We start from the raw sequence: 12,892 nt of genomic DNA, 5'->3' as shown, positions 1-12,892 counted from the left end.
CCTGCTACTTTCCCCTGGTTGGAGTTCTGAGTCCACTGGTTTAGTTGGGGGGGAGGATACTCAAAGAAATCTTGTGTGAGGTGATCCCAGACCTGATTCTTGCATGTGCCCACCAGTATAGGGTTTGTCACCCACATCAGCCTACACAGAAATTAGTAGTTGCAATTGCTAGGTCACATCTATGTGCCTCTCCATCTCTTGTGCAAAGCAGTGGGTGCTGTGGCCCCGCCCAACCCTGCCCACCACACACTTGGCCCTCAGGTGTATCAGCATGAGTTGCAGCCCAGTCAGAGTAACCCCTAATAACCTCCACTGGGCCCTCCCCCAGCCCTGGTTCCTGTGCCTACCAGCATGTGCAACGGACTGGTCCAGTCTGTGCCGTGTCCCATTAATCTCTTGTACACATCATTCGTCATTGAAGCCTAACTCAACACAACTAACTCCCCCATCCAGCCCACACTCATGCCAGCAGATGCCACTACCTGTCTACCTAGGCCCGCCACTAGTTCTGGTTCTCATGCTCACCAGTGGGAGTTGCAGTTCATCAGCTCCAAGTCAGAGTTCAGAAGGTTTTAGAAACAGAAACCAGTGTCGCTCCCTTGGGAAAGAGTTCTTATTAAAAATTTGTAAAAGGGCCTGGCACAATAGCCTAGTGGCTGGAGTCCTTGTCTTACTTATGCTGGGACCCCTTTTGGGTGCCAGTTTGTGTCCTGGCTATTCCACTTCCCATCCAGCTCCCTGCTTGTAGGCTGGGAAAGCAGTAGAGGACAGCCCAACACCTTGGGACCCTCTACCCTCATGGGTGACCTGGAAGAAGCTCCTGGCTTGCTCCTGGCTTAGAATCAGCTCATGTCCTGCTTTGTGGCCACTTGGGAAGAGAACCAGCAGGTGGAAGATCTTTTTCTCTGTCTCTCCTTCATTCTGTAAATCTGCCTTTCCAGTAAAAGTAAATTTTTAAAAAATGTGTGAATAGTGACAGCTGACACCCACTACACTCCAGTATGATGTAGACAATGGTAAACCAACATACACATGCCATGGGGGTGGTGCTGCTGTCCACCATGGGTGGGAGCACGCAGAACTACAAGAGGACCAGCCTGCTGGTGGAGCTGTGTCTCAACCACTTATCCTACACCCAGGTCACTGCGTATTGTCTGGAGATTGAGCAATTTGAAGTGCATTTGTTTTCAAGTAAACCAGCTATGACAATTTATCCTAATAAATTGAACTAGAACTCATCAGAGTAAATTTTGAAGTTTTTTTCTTTTATTTTTTGATTTTAATACAGATGCCCAGCTGTGCCTCATTCATCAGGTTGCATGTGTGATGAAGTGGCCAGGCCACATAGTGTATTTTTTATGTAAGTAGAACTTGAAGGAGTCATTATTATTAAGATGCATTTGGATGCATAGCTTGGTCTGCAGGTGGCAGGACCACCAACCAATAGATGCAGATTTTTACTGTATGTGGACAGCAGATACTTGTGACAGTCAGTTTGCTGTGTAGAAACAGGATGAATACATGAACTCAGTCTTTTCCTCCCTCCCTCCCTCCTTCCTTCTTTCCTTCCATCCTCCCTTCTTTCCTCCCTTATTTCCTTCCTTCCTTTCCTCCCTCCCTCTCTTTCTTTCCTTTCTTCCTGCCTTTGTTATTCATCCTTTTTTCCTCCAGTGTTCAAAAAAAGATTCAATTGAATCTTCTAGAGGAGGAATGGAAGTTGAAAGTAGCTTTTCAAGCTCAGCCATTAGGCCAGCACTGCCCATTGCAGGACTTGAGGGTCTGTCACTTTCATGGTCTCTGCAGTGCACCAGGGTGGGGAGTATGGGTTTGGAGTCACTGGTTCTAGGTGTAGGAAAAGACATGAGTCATTTTCCTGAGTCTTAAGTGACGTGAAGGACAAGCCTGGTCCAGAATTTGCTACACCTTGTTTTATCATTGCATTGTGAATGTCTTTCTGGGAATCTCCTTGTGTAATTAGTTTAGGAGATTTGCTTTCCACCCAAAGGGGGGAAAAAGAAGAGGGGAAGGTCGGTCTTCACCTTACAGCCGTCATCTGCAGACATTCTTCACAGTGGTCAAGTCTGTCTCCATTTCCATCTGCTTCTCTAGCCATTTCATCCACTTTCTCATTGGTTAGCTTTTCTCCTTAGCTGGCTATGACATGACTTCATCCCAGTGCAGTGGTATCCATCCCCGCCAAATATGTGAAATGCTTTAGGATCTCCTCTTTGCTATCTGTATCTTCCCTTTTTCCAGCAACACAGTAAAAGATTCCTGGAACTCTAGTCTGGTACAAGGCTCAACAGGCTAGTCCTTGGCGCTGTAGCATTAGCTTCCCATATGGTGCCAGTTTGTGTCCAGGCTGCTCCATTTCTGATCAAGCTTCCTGCTATGGCCTGGGGAGGCAGTAGAGGGTCATCGGAGTTTTTGAGCTTCTGCACTCACATGGGAGACCTGGAAGGGAGAATGGTCAGCTTGCGTGGCTGCAGGTGCCACTGCTGCTAAGATGCCCTGGGCGCCATGTACTGCCTCTGCCACCTGCGCTGCAGCCTGACTGTGGGGTACCTACATGGCATCCATGAGACTTCCGACACTGCTGCCCTATTTGGGTCTTGCTAATTTTGAGTGAGTTCTCTGGTAGGTTTGGCCACCTGCACTTCCCCCAATGACTCACTGGTGTCCAGGCGTTTCTAGCCAGCGTCCACAGTGATGCCCTCTTGCCCTAGTTGCATCATGGTGCAGATTCAATAGAATCCTTGTATCTGTGGACTGCCCATGGCCTCACTGGTGTAGGTCTCACATGGGGACTTCTCTAGTCCCCAGGGTACTGTGTTTCACCACTAAGTCTGTCCTCATGTCCCAGCCTCCTCTCTGTCTTACGTTCCCATTGGGAAAGAACATGGAGTGTGCATGTGATCAGTGCACACGTGGGTCTTGGAAGTGCTGAGTTGTGTTCCAGATGCTCTGTGAGAGATGAAGGAGGGACTTTCCTTTGAAACCCCACAATGCTGGAGCAGCTTGTGGTTGCCATCACTAGCTCACTCCCTTGTTCATTCAGCAAATCCTGAGCATCCTCTACTTGCCAGTCGCTGCTCTGGGCATTGGTAAGAGATGGAGATGAGATAGACCTGATCCCTTCCATGTCTTCCTGTTGCAAGGAGGCCAGTGAAGAATGAGAAGTAAAAGAACGAGGTACTCTCTCCTGTCAGAAGCAAGCAGGGCAAGAGGACTGCCTCCTAGGAAGCTCTCAACAAAGTTCTCTGTGGCCGGGACGTGTGAGCTGGCCGCAGAAGGAGCCAGTTACACAAGCCACAGGGAGGAACATATCTGACAGAGGGAACAGTGGCTACCCAGGTGGTGATGCAGGAGAGGAGTGTATGGGAGATAGCTTCCTATGGTTGCTGGTGATGACTGCAATTTAAATCAAAAACATCTTTTAAAGGTTTCGATTCATTTGAAAGTTTTCATTTCATTTCATTTGAGAGGTGGAGAGAAAAGAAGAGAGAGATAGAGAAAGCGAAAGATAGAAATCTTTTATTTGCTGGCTCATTTCCTCAAATGGCCTCCAAAGCTTGGGCTGGCAAAGTTGAAGCCAGAAGCCCAGAATGCAGTTCAGGTCTCCCACATGGGAAGCAGTTATTGTCTGCTGCTGCTCAGGGCATGTATTAGCAGGAAGCCAGATGGGAAGTCAGGCAGGCAGGACTCAAACCAGGCACTCTGATAGGGGATCGGGACTTCGCAAGCTGCCACTTAACTACTGCACCAAACGTCCATCTCAAGAATATGGTGTTCAAGCACACACCAGCATGGGCAGTGGCCACATTCACAGAGATCCGGATGGGTGGGAGATAGAGAAGGAAAATTCTCTTGGCTTGAAAACAGACATTTAATTTTGAAAGTCACTGCTGAAGGATTCAGTTCCTCTGTGTTTTCTTTACCAGAAGGCTAATACCTTGGACACCTACCTCCAAAGGCAGTGCAGCTGGGAGGTCAAGGTCATGGGTAGAAACCAGACCACTGGGGTGGGAATTATGCACTCATTGATGAACCTTGGGGCAAGACATCTGTTCTCCCACCTCGGTTTCTTCATCTGTGATATTGAAACTGAAATAATTCCAGCTCATCCAACAAAGCCATCTATGTAATCCACTTGCCTTTTTGCTGCAACAGGTACTCTCTTGAGGAATAAATGGGAGAATTCTTTTGGCTAAAGAACTGTACTGTGTCTTGTTGAAAACACTTTGGCAACCTGCTGAATTCCCAATGTAAGTGCTTTTCCGCCCCATGAGTCATTTCTAAACCCTTCAGATAGTTGGTGTGTCTAAAGTGGACTTTGCTTTTTATTGTGGTGGGAAATTTTTGGTTGTCTTTAATTGGTTTGGAAAGAAAGGATGATTTGGGGACAGGGTTGGAGGTTGCTGGTGGTGGGTGAAAGAAGGAGGAAACTGCAGGTGGCGACCAGTACCACTGAGGTCCCTGGGAATTCAGAAATGACAAATTGCTCCCATGGCCTCCATCCAACACTGGCCAGCATGACTTAAAACCTGTGGATTTAAAAGGGAATGATAAATTATGGTCTGTGAGAACTTATCACTCGGAATAATTCCCCAGCAAAGTCCAGAGCATCTGTGATAAAGCCAACAAACTGGTGACGCTGAGCTAATGACCTCTGTTTTTCCACACGAGACCGTCCTGGAAGCCCTCCCGTCCCTGTTAAGAATCAGGCCCTTCTCCCAGATTCAATGTAACGAGCAAAATGTCCTCCAGCAGAGAGTGGGGCTTGCAGAAACCTGTCCCCAGCCGTAACTCCCTGCTCAGCAGGTCTGAATAAAGAGCAACCTGAACTCCAGTCCCTCAGTCCCTGTGGACGGACTTGCTGTCAGTCCCTCAGTGCTTGTGGACAGTCAGTCACATTCCTGGGTTTCAAACACCTTTGCCCTGGTCACATCTCCCCAGCATGGTTGTGCAATGAGACACAGCAATTTTATTCCTCAGGCTTCCTGTTGGGAAAAGTATTACAGATTTGGGGAAGAAATTGCTTGATATGTCCCTGGGGGAGAATGCTGGGCCCCAAGGACATGACCAAGTACCAGACTGTTGTTGAGAGGGAACAGATGGAAGAGGTATCTGTCGCTCCTCAGAGAGAAGAGGCAAGGGAAGGGCAGAGAGAGCAGCTTTGCTGCTTCTCACCCTTTCATATCTGCTGCAGGTAGGACCTGGGACAAGTGGACTTTTAAATCTTGTAAAGTGAAAGTGGGTGAAAGGGCTCAACTTAGCCTTGGAGTTACATGTGCAATACTGAGGCAGGAGGACTCCCAGCTGGTGGGGCAGAGAGGTCCAGCTGAAACCAACTGCAGCCAACAACCCCTGAAGGGCAGGGGAAGCCTGGCTCAGCAGCCTGGGCCCCTGAGGAACTATAAGACGGACTTGGCCATCTGAAGCCAGTTGTGTGACTGTAAGGCTGACTGTCACCCTTGGCCACTAGGCAGCGGGATGCTCCTGTGAGCCTGGCTTGTCGGAGCCTCATCTGCCTTGAGTCAGGTTGCCCTTTGCCTCTCATGTAGAGTGAGCCTCCCATTCACCCCAGAGCCACGTGGAACATGCTGTTTGGTCCTGAATCAGGGCCACAGTATTGAATTCACTCAGGTCTCTCTATGCATCCAAGTCCCCATTAAACTTTCATTGGCCTTGCCTTCCTGAAACAGTGACTCCGGGCACCTCCCATAATTGCATTTTCAGGAAACTATGACCTAATTCTGAGGCCAATGAAAGTTCTGAACCCCACTTTGGTAGCTCCTACTTCTCTGGTCTTTATTTAGTTACTTGACTACTTTAGTTTTCTTAATTGCAAATTGAGGATAAAATCCGTAATTGCCTTGAATTATTTAATTAATTACTTATAATCTCTAAAAAATATGCAGCAAAGGGAGCTGGCATTTAGTGTGGTGGTTATGGAACCTGTGTCCCAGACCAGAGTACTGGGTTCAAGTCTCAGTTCTAGCTCCTACTCTCACTTCCTAGTAGTGAAGCATACATTGCATGAATTTGTTTCCTTTCCATGCCATTTTACAGTGGGAAAGTTATAAGTTGGACCATCCTAAATCAGGGATAATATGTAAGCTATCTCTTTACAAGAGTGTTTTCCTAGGCTCAGACAATACCCCTCAGGGATTATCCTAGAGTAAAATATTTCTTTCTGGAATAGGTAGGGAAGTTGGCAGAGGAAGTCGTTGGTTTGGGTAAGGGGGGCTTCTGATTTGGATTTCAGAAAGGCAAGGACCAATATGGAGGCAAGCAGAGCCAAGGGCTGAGTAGGGGGTCCCCTTGTGGCCTCTGGGGGCACTGGGAGGCTCTGACAGTGCAGCTCTTCCCCTTTCCCATCCACCCATCTTCCTTTCACATTAAGACCTCAGAATGGGACCTGGCACGGTAGCCCAGTGGCTAAAGTCCTCACCTTGCATGTGCAGGGATCCCATATGGATGCTGGTTCTAATCCCAACAGTTCTGCTTCCCATCCAGCTCTCTGCTTGTGGCCTGGGAAAGCGGTCGAGGATGGCCCAAAGCCTTTAAGATTTTGCACCTGCGTGAGAGACTCGGAAGAGGCTCCGGCTCCTGGCTTTGGATCAGCTCAGTTCCGGCCATTGTGACTGCTTGGGTAGTGAATCATTGGACGTAAGAGCTTCCTCTCTCTCCTCTTTGCACATTTGACTTTCCAGTAAAAATAAAAATAAAATAAATCTTAAAAAAAAAAAAAAAGACTCCAGGATGGCACAGGTGCAATAGCTCAACTGGCTAATCTTTCGCCAGAAATCCTTTGTCGGGATCCTGTATGGGCACTGGATTGTGTCCTGGCTGCTTCACTTCCCATCTAACTCCCTGCTTGATGCCGGGAAGGTAGCAGAGGATGGACCAACGCCTTAGAACCCTTCGTCCACATGGGAAACCTGGTAGATGTTCCTGGCTGCGGACTTCGGGTCAGCTCAGCTGCGGCCATTGTGGCCATTTTGGCAGTGAACCAGCAGATGCAAGATATTTCTCCCTGTCTCTCCTACTCTCTGTAAATCTGCCTTCCCTCCCCCCCCAAAATATTTTATTAAAAAAAGACTCCAGTATTGCATTTAGCTGTCTTAGTTGTGTTTGAGAGAATTAAGGAAGGGACCTAGGGGAAGGTGGCCTGAAGAGGGAGTTCAACACAGAGAAGCCTGAAACCTGAGCAGAAAGCCTGATCTGCTAGTCAGGGGAGAATCCTGGAACAGCCATCCAGAGGGGGAGAAGTGACACGCAAACCCCAAGTGCAGACAGTCTCATTTCCTCGTGGCTTGACCAGCTGCCCAGCTCCTCTCCCTGGTCAGCACAGCTTCCCATCTCCCTGATAGCTTTATGCACTCTTGTTCTCTCCTTTCAGCGTAAAATCACCAGTTGTTAGACCTGGAGCTAACTTTAACAGTGTCTGGAAACAAGCTGGAACCCCCAGTCTCTTCCCCCTCTTCATGTGTTGGTGTTGGTGTTTCCTTCAAGTCAAATTAGTTCAAAAGCTCATGCTGATTTTGTAAGAATAGTTTGTGGTTCAAGTAAGTCTCTTGCCTAATTTTTCAGATATGGAGATTTTGTCACATAACTAATGCCAAGAATTCATACCCCAGAGGCCTTCCTCTCATCATTTAAGATTTTCAAGAAGATAATTTAGCCTCCGTACTGGTTGCCAGATTGACAATCTTAAAAACAAGAGGTGAAATCCAATCTGGTCAGAGCCTGTGCCCACTGCTATTTTTGGGGGAAGGATTACTCATCCATATGGGCAGCTGGGAATAGAGCGTTACTGCGGGTGGGTAGGGATTCTAAACTGTCTTGACCCTGAATTTGCTGCTGTCAGAGGGGACAGGGGATAGAGAGTGGAAGGAGTGGGAATTGTCCTAGGGTCAGAGGGGTGTGATGCAGGGTTTTCCAAAAAACCATGGGACTGTTTGCAGAGTGATGAAATTAATTTTTCCTTCTAAAAATAGTCCTCTAAGAAACCAGATGCCTGGATTTAATTATAGCCACCATATATTGAGTACGTACCAAGGTACCAAGTCCTGAATTGGTTCTTCATAGGTATTAACTGGGGCAACCAGACTCCAAAACCATGAGCTTTGCCTTTCTATTCCTACACCAGAAATGAATGCAAAGAGGGTCTGGGAAGAAATTCAAAGCTTGTTGCTTAAGCCCAGTTTTTCATTGTCCTAGGTCAGCAGCTTCCAGATTGATCTGGTTGCGTGTCAGAATAAACCCAAAGTCTTAGGATCCATCTCAGTTTTGCTGAATCATGGTGCTGGGGACTCCAGAGCACTGCCCTGTTGGAGAGCTGTTGTACCACATATCGATGGGGACTGGGGCCTCCAGCAGGGTACAGTCAGTCCCTCCACCCTGCTCCTGCAGCCTTGGGCCTGTAGGGTCCTGAAGGCGCCTTAGGCTTCTCTGCATTTCTTAATTGAGTCAACTTCTCTGTGACCCCAGAGGTTTCTTCTCCCCTCCCTGACACATCTCGGTTTGATTATATCATCTCTTCATCGAGATCAGCTCTGTCTGCCTGGGCAGATGAGATGTCTTTCTGCTGTTCTCCCTGACTCATTCTGGGCTGTAAGAATATATTGCATGGATTCTAACAGCTAATGTTGTTCTCATCTGTTAGGCAGGAGGGGCAGGCACTAGATCTCATTCACTCAAAATTGGACTCCCAGCACCTTATCCAGGATGTAACACACTGTGATGGAACAGGGAAGGGACCAGAAAATCCCCTGGAAGGGTGGAGTTGCAGGAATAGGAGATGGAGGTTTTAGCTTGGATTTGTGGTAATTTAACACAGGGCAGTTCCCCCCTCTGAGATTCTATTTTCTGCCTTTATGAGAGAGAGGTTGGTTTAGACTCATGAGTCTCAGACTTCACTAAGTGTCAGAGTTGGTTGCGTAGAGTGCATCCCAAGCCTTTCACAAGACAGCCTACACAGGGACTTCAAAAGAGTTCATGGAAAATGACATTAAAAATAAGTTTATTTTGGTGCACAGCAGTTTTGAATTTCATACTTAGTTTCATCAGGATGAAGTTTTTTTTTAAAGGTGTTTCTTTCTTTATTTTTTTAACAGAGAAGGGTGGGGAGATAAAGAAGAGATTTCCTATCTACTGTTTTGCTTCCCAAATGGCCTGCAATCTCAGGGATTGGGTCAGACTAAAACCAGAAGCTAAGAGCGTCCTCCGAGTCTCCCATGTGAGTGCAAGAGCCAAGCATTTGGGCCATTTGCTAGTTTCCAGGAGCATTAGCAGGGAGCTGGATTGGAAGTGGAACCACCAGGACTGGAACCCGTGCCCATGTAGAAAGCTGGCGTCGTGGTGGAGGCTACCCCAAAATGTCTGCCCTCAGGAGACACATCCTCATGAGCTTTTCAGGATCCATTGTATGCATGGATTTCAATGAACAAAAAGTCTGTTTATTTTCATTAAAAGCAGAACAACAAGATTGAAAGGAGGGGGTGGATGGACAGGAAAGAGAGACAGAAAGGTCTTCTATCCACTGGTTTACTCCCCAGATGGAGTAATGGTCACAACTGAGCCAGTCTGAAGCTAGGAGCCAGGAGCTTTTTCTGGGTCTCACACATGAGTTCAGAGCCCCCAAAACTTGGGCCATCCTCATTGCTTTCCTAGGCAATAGACAGACAGCTGGATAGGAAGTGGAACAGCCTGGACACGAACCCAGTGCCCATATGGGATGCTGGCATTTACACATAGAGGGTCGGCCTGTTGAGCCACTGTGCTGGGCCCTCTGGATTTTTTGAATTCCCCTCACACTTCTACAGGTCTGAAGTAGGGCACGACTGCATTGGAAATGATCTGCAGAAGGTTGGTGCCGATGGTTCTGTAAAGGCTAGAGCCCTCCATGGTCCTGGCCTCTAAACCACACTACACTTGGAATCACTACTTTCATTTTAATATCTAGCAAAGCACCTCCAGTTAGCCCATGCTAGAAAGATCCTTACAATACCCTGGAGATAGGAAAATATGCTTAGAAGGATGTAGATATCTTTGGGATCTCTATATATAGAGACCGTCATTGTAAGAAAGGACAGTTTTTGGGGGAAGCAGGTGAGATCATCATCTTTCCTCTCCCCTTTGAATAAGCGGCAGGTAAATCATATACAGTAAAATTTCAGAAACTCTCAGGTGAACATTGCCCAAGCACTACTGGGTCATGGAATGAAGTTTGCCTTAGACTCCGGTTGTGGCACCCTCTCAGCTCCTTCCCTTCCCCTGAAGGTAAACCCCCCAGACCTGTTCAAGTGGTTGCTTCCTCATGCTTCTTTGTAGCTCTGTTGCCCCACTGTGCTTTCCTGATCACCATCGTCCAGTCCTGCAGCCCACAGACACCTGTTTGGCTGTGGATTTCTCTTTAGATTGCCAGGTTTCCTCTCCACTCCTGCCGACCTGGCGGCATTTGCCGTGGAGCGTTTCCCAGCGTCTGGGATCTGCTGATTGCACACTCTGCAGTGCAGTTCAGCCTGTTCCTCTGAGCCCTGTGTTTTCTGAGAGTTGGCAGCTGAAATCAGAGATTTTATCAGTCTTGTTTCCAGCTGCTTTGGCAAGACCTGGGTGGTGTGTTCTTACATTGGGAGGCACATAACGTTTGATTTTCTCTGCCTCCCATCCTCATCCCACTCTTCCACCTCCTCTTTCCCTCTGCTGTTCATCCTCCTTCCTCTTGGGCTGCAGGCTGCTGGCGGCAGTGTTGATGTGCAGTGCCTAGATCTGTTCATTCATTCAGCCTTACAAAATGATGAGAGTCTAATTCTGTAATTCCTTTCTTTGATTTCATTGTTGTATTTACTTGCTGAAATGCTTTTATGAAGAGGAGCTTTCCCTTGCCCACAGTTTGGCTAGCCAGTGCTCACTATCACACAGGGAAGGCAAGCAAAATGCTTCCTTCTTTTCCTTCATGCATCACTTGTAAAGGTAACACATTCCTTCTTTGTCATTCTGAAGATGACCATCTACTTGAAAAATACCACTGTGAGTGCATGTACTTAAGCATTTTTGTTGAGTTTTAGTCTATTGTGATTATTATTCTTATTGAAACTCAGATAGCTCATCTTTGGCCAGGGGGTCTCTCAAGATGGCTCCCCATACTTTTGAGCATGACTCTAGTGGCCTTTGATAACTTCCTCCCATCTGATACCTCCCGTCTGACGCGAGGTTTGAAGCTTGTCTTGTGCATCTTGCCCTGAACCTGTCATAGGCCATTTCCCGAAGATGTTCTGCTTTGTGTTGCTGCAAAACAGTATCTCAGGACCACAATCTGGGTGTTGGGGAGAGTCATTGCTATTTGGGACTTTTATTTTTTCTTGGCCTCATCAGTGGATGGCACTATTATCACATTTTTTTTTGAAAGGTAAGATCTGTTTTGAATTTATGCTGATATTTCTAATCCAAATTCAGGCTACAGAGTTCTCACTTCATTACTTTCCTATTGCATTTTATTCTCCATCTCTGGGGATTCAGACTAAAATGGTTCAGAGGTGGATCATAATCTGTGGAAGTCCTATTCCTTCCTAACAGGTCCTGCAGAGCCAGCAGAAGGTAGTTTTGACTATGAAGAGCTGAGGTCACCCAAGAGAAAGTGGGCAGAGGTTGGGGGCTGGGGCAGCTGCAGTCCCTAGACGTCTAGTTCTCTTCTTTCCCTCATTGTGTCATTACTTTGCTATCTCTTCGTTCGCATCTCCAGAGGGCTATAGCAATGAGGAGCCCAAGTTGTGTTAAAGTTGCTTTTGGGGACTAAATTTTCCATTCTAGTTGCCTTTGCCCTGTTCCTACAGGGGCAACAGGATGGGAATCTGCCTGCTCTGGTTCCTTAGACCCTTGCTCACCTAGCACGATTCCTCCACTAAAGACTGCCTGCATTTACTGGATACACGCCAACCAATCAGTATTCACAACCAAAAACAGCAAAGTTGACTCTTTCCAGCAAAGCTGGCTGCTACTGCAGGCCTCTGTGTCAAAGAGGATATTACAGTTTTGTAATTTGGAAAATTGTGGTTAATTCCTCCTAGTTCCAGGAGCTCGTGTCGTATTTGGAAGCTAAAGAGCCCAGTTAAAACACAGCCCACATGCAGCCTGCTGTGTCGAAATGGCATCGGAGCTGGGACAACACAGAAAGAAGGCCAAGAGCCACACAGAGGGGAGGCAGCCCTTTCTCTTCCTTCTGGGTTCTTTCCCTCAGAGAAATAGAGAATATAAAAGGACTTCCAAAGCTTGGTGCATAAGTGCAATGAGAAGATTAAGCTTATGTCAGTGCAAAACCTTTGAAATCCATACTTGGTTTTGTATAATTTGTTTTCCATATACTCTGTTGAAAAGCCCTCCTAGGCCTGGATTTGACTTAGCTTCTAATTCTACTTGCCATGGCCCTTGGAAGTCCTCTCATTTGCCAGTGGCAAACCTGGCTTTCTCCACCTGTGACTACATCTGCCTCTTCCTTAGGAGGGCTGGGATGCAGGCCACCCTTTTCCGGAGGAATGGGCCTGGTTGGGCTGGGGTATGCCTACACGGCTGCATCCAGTGCATGTATTGCTTTTGCTTCCTTCAGAATGTCTTTGTGTCAGAGAAACATTGAAATGGAGCAGTCACAAGAAGAAGTCAATGAATGGATTGCCTTAGCCACCTCCTTCTAGCTGTGGACTCCATGGCAACTAGAAGACAAGAACTCAGCTTGCCTGCTGCATAGTCAGCAATAACCTACAGGCCAGGAGTTAGCAGATTCTGGCATGCTGGCCGAATCTGACCTGCAGCTGATATCTGTAAACAGCATGTTATTGGAACACAGATAGGCTAGCAGGAAGGATCCCTGGATTCCCCCATCCGAGTACCT

The 12,892-nt window shown here is 47.3% G+C and overlaps 1 protein-coding gene across 1 annotated transcript in view; it reads left to right on the top strand.

The window, feature by feature from the left end:
- Window positions 1–4,191: 4,191 nt before the first annotated feature.
- EEPD1 (endonuclease/exonuclease/phosphatase family domain containing 1) overlaps window positions 4,192–12,892 on the top strand; it is a 165,608-nt gene continuing 156,907 nt past the window's right edge. Inside the window, exon 1 of the mRNA XM_058678272.1 lies at window positions 4,192–4,265. The gene's annotated coding sequence lies outside the window, so the exon portion shown is untranslated. The remainder of the gene's footprint in view (window positions 4,266–12,892) is intronic.

The sequence above is a fragment of the Ochotona princeps genome, chromosome 20, assembly GCF_030435755.1.
Source record: "Ochotona princeps isolate mOchPri1 chromosome 20, mOchPri1.hap1, whole genome shotgun sequence".
NCBI classification, from domain to species: domain Eukaryota; kingdom Metazoa; phylum Chordata; class Mammalia; order Lagomorpha; family Ochotonidae; genus Ochotona; species Ochotona princeps.
Note: the sequence above shows the minus strand (reverse complement) of the source record. Positions and strands in the feature narration are given on the sequence as shown.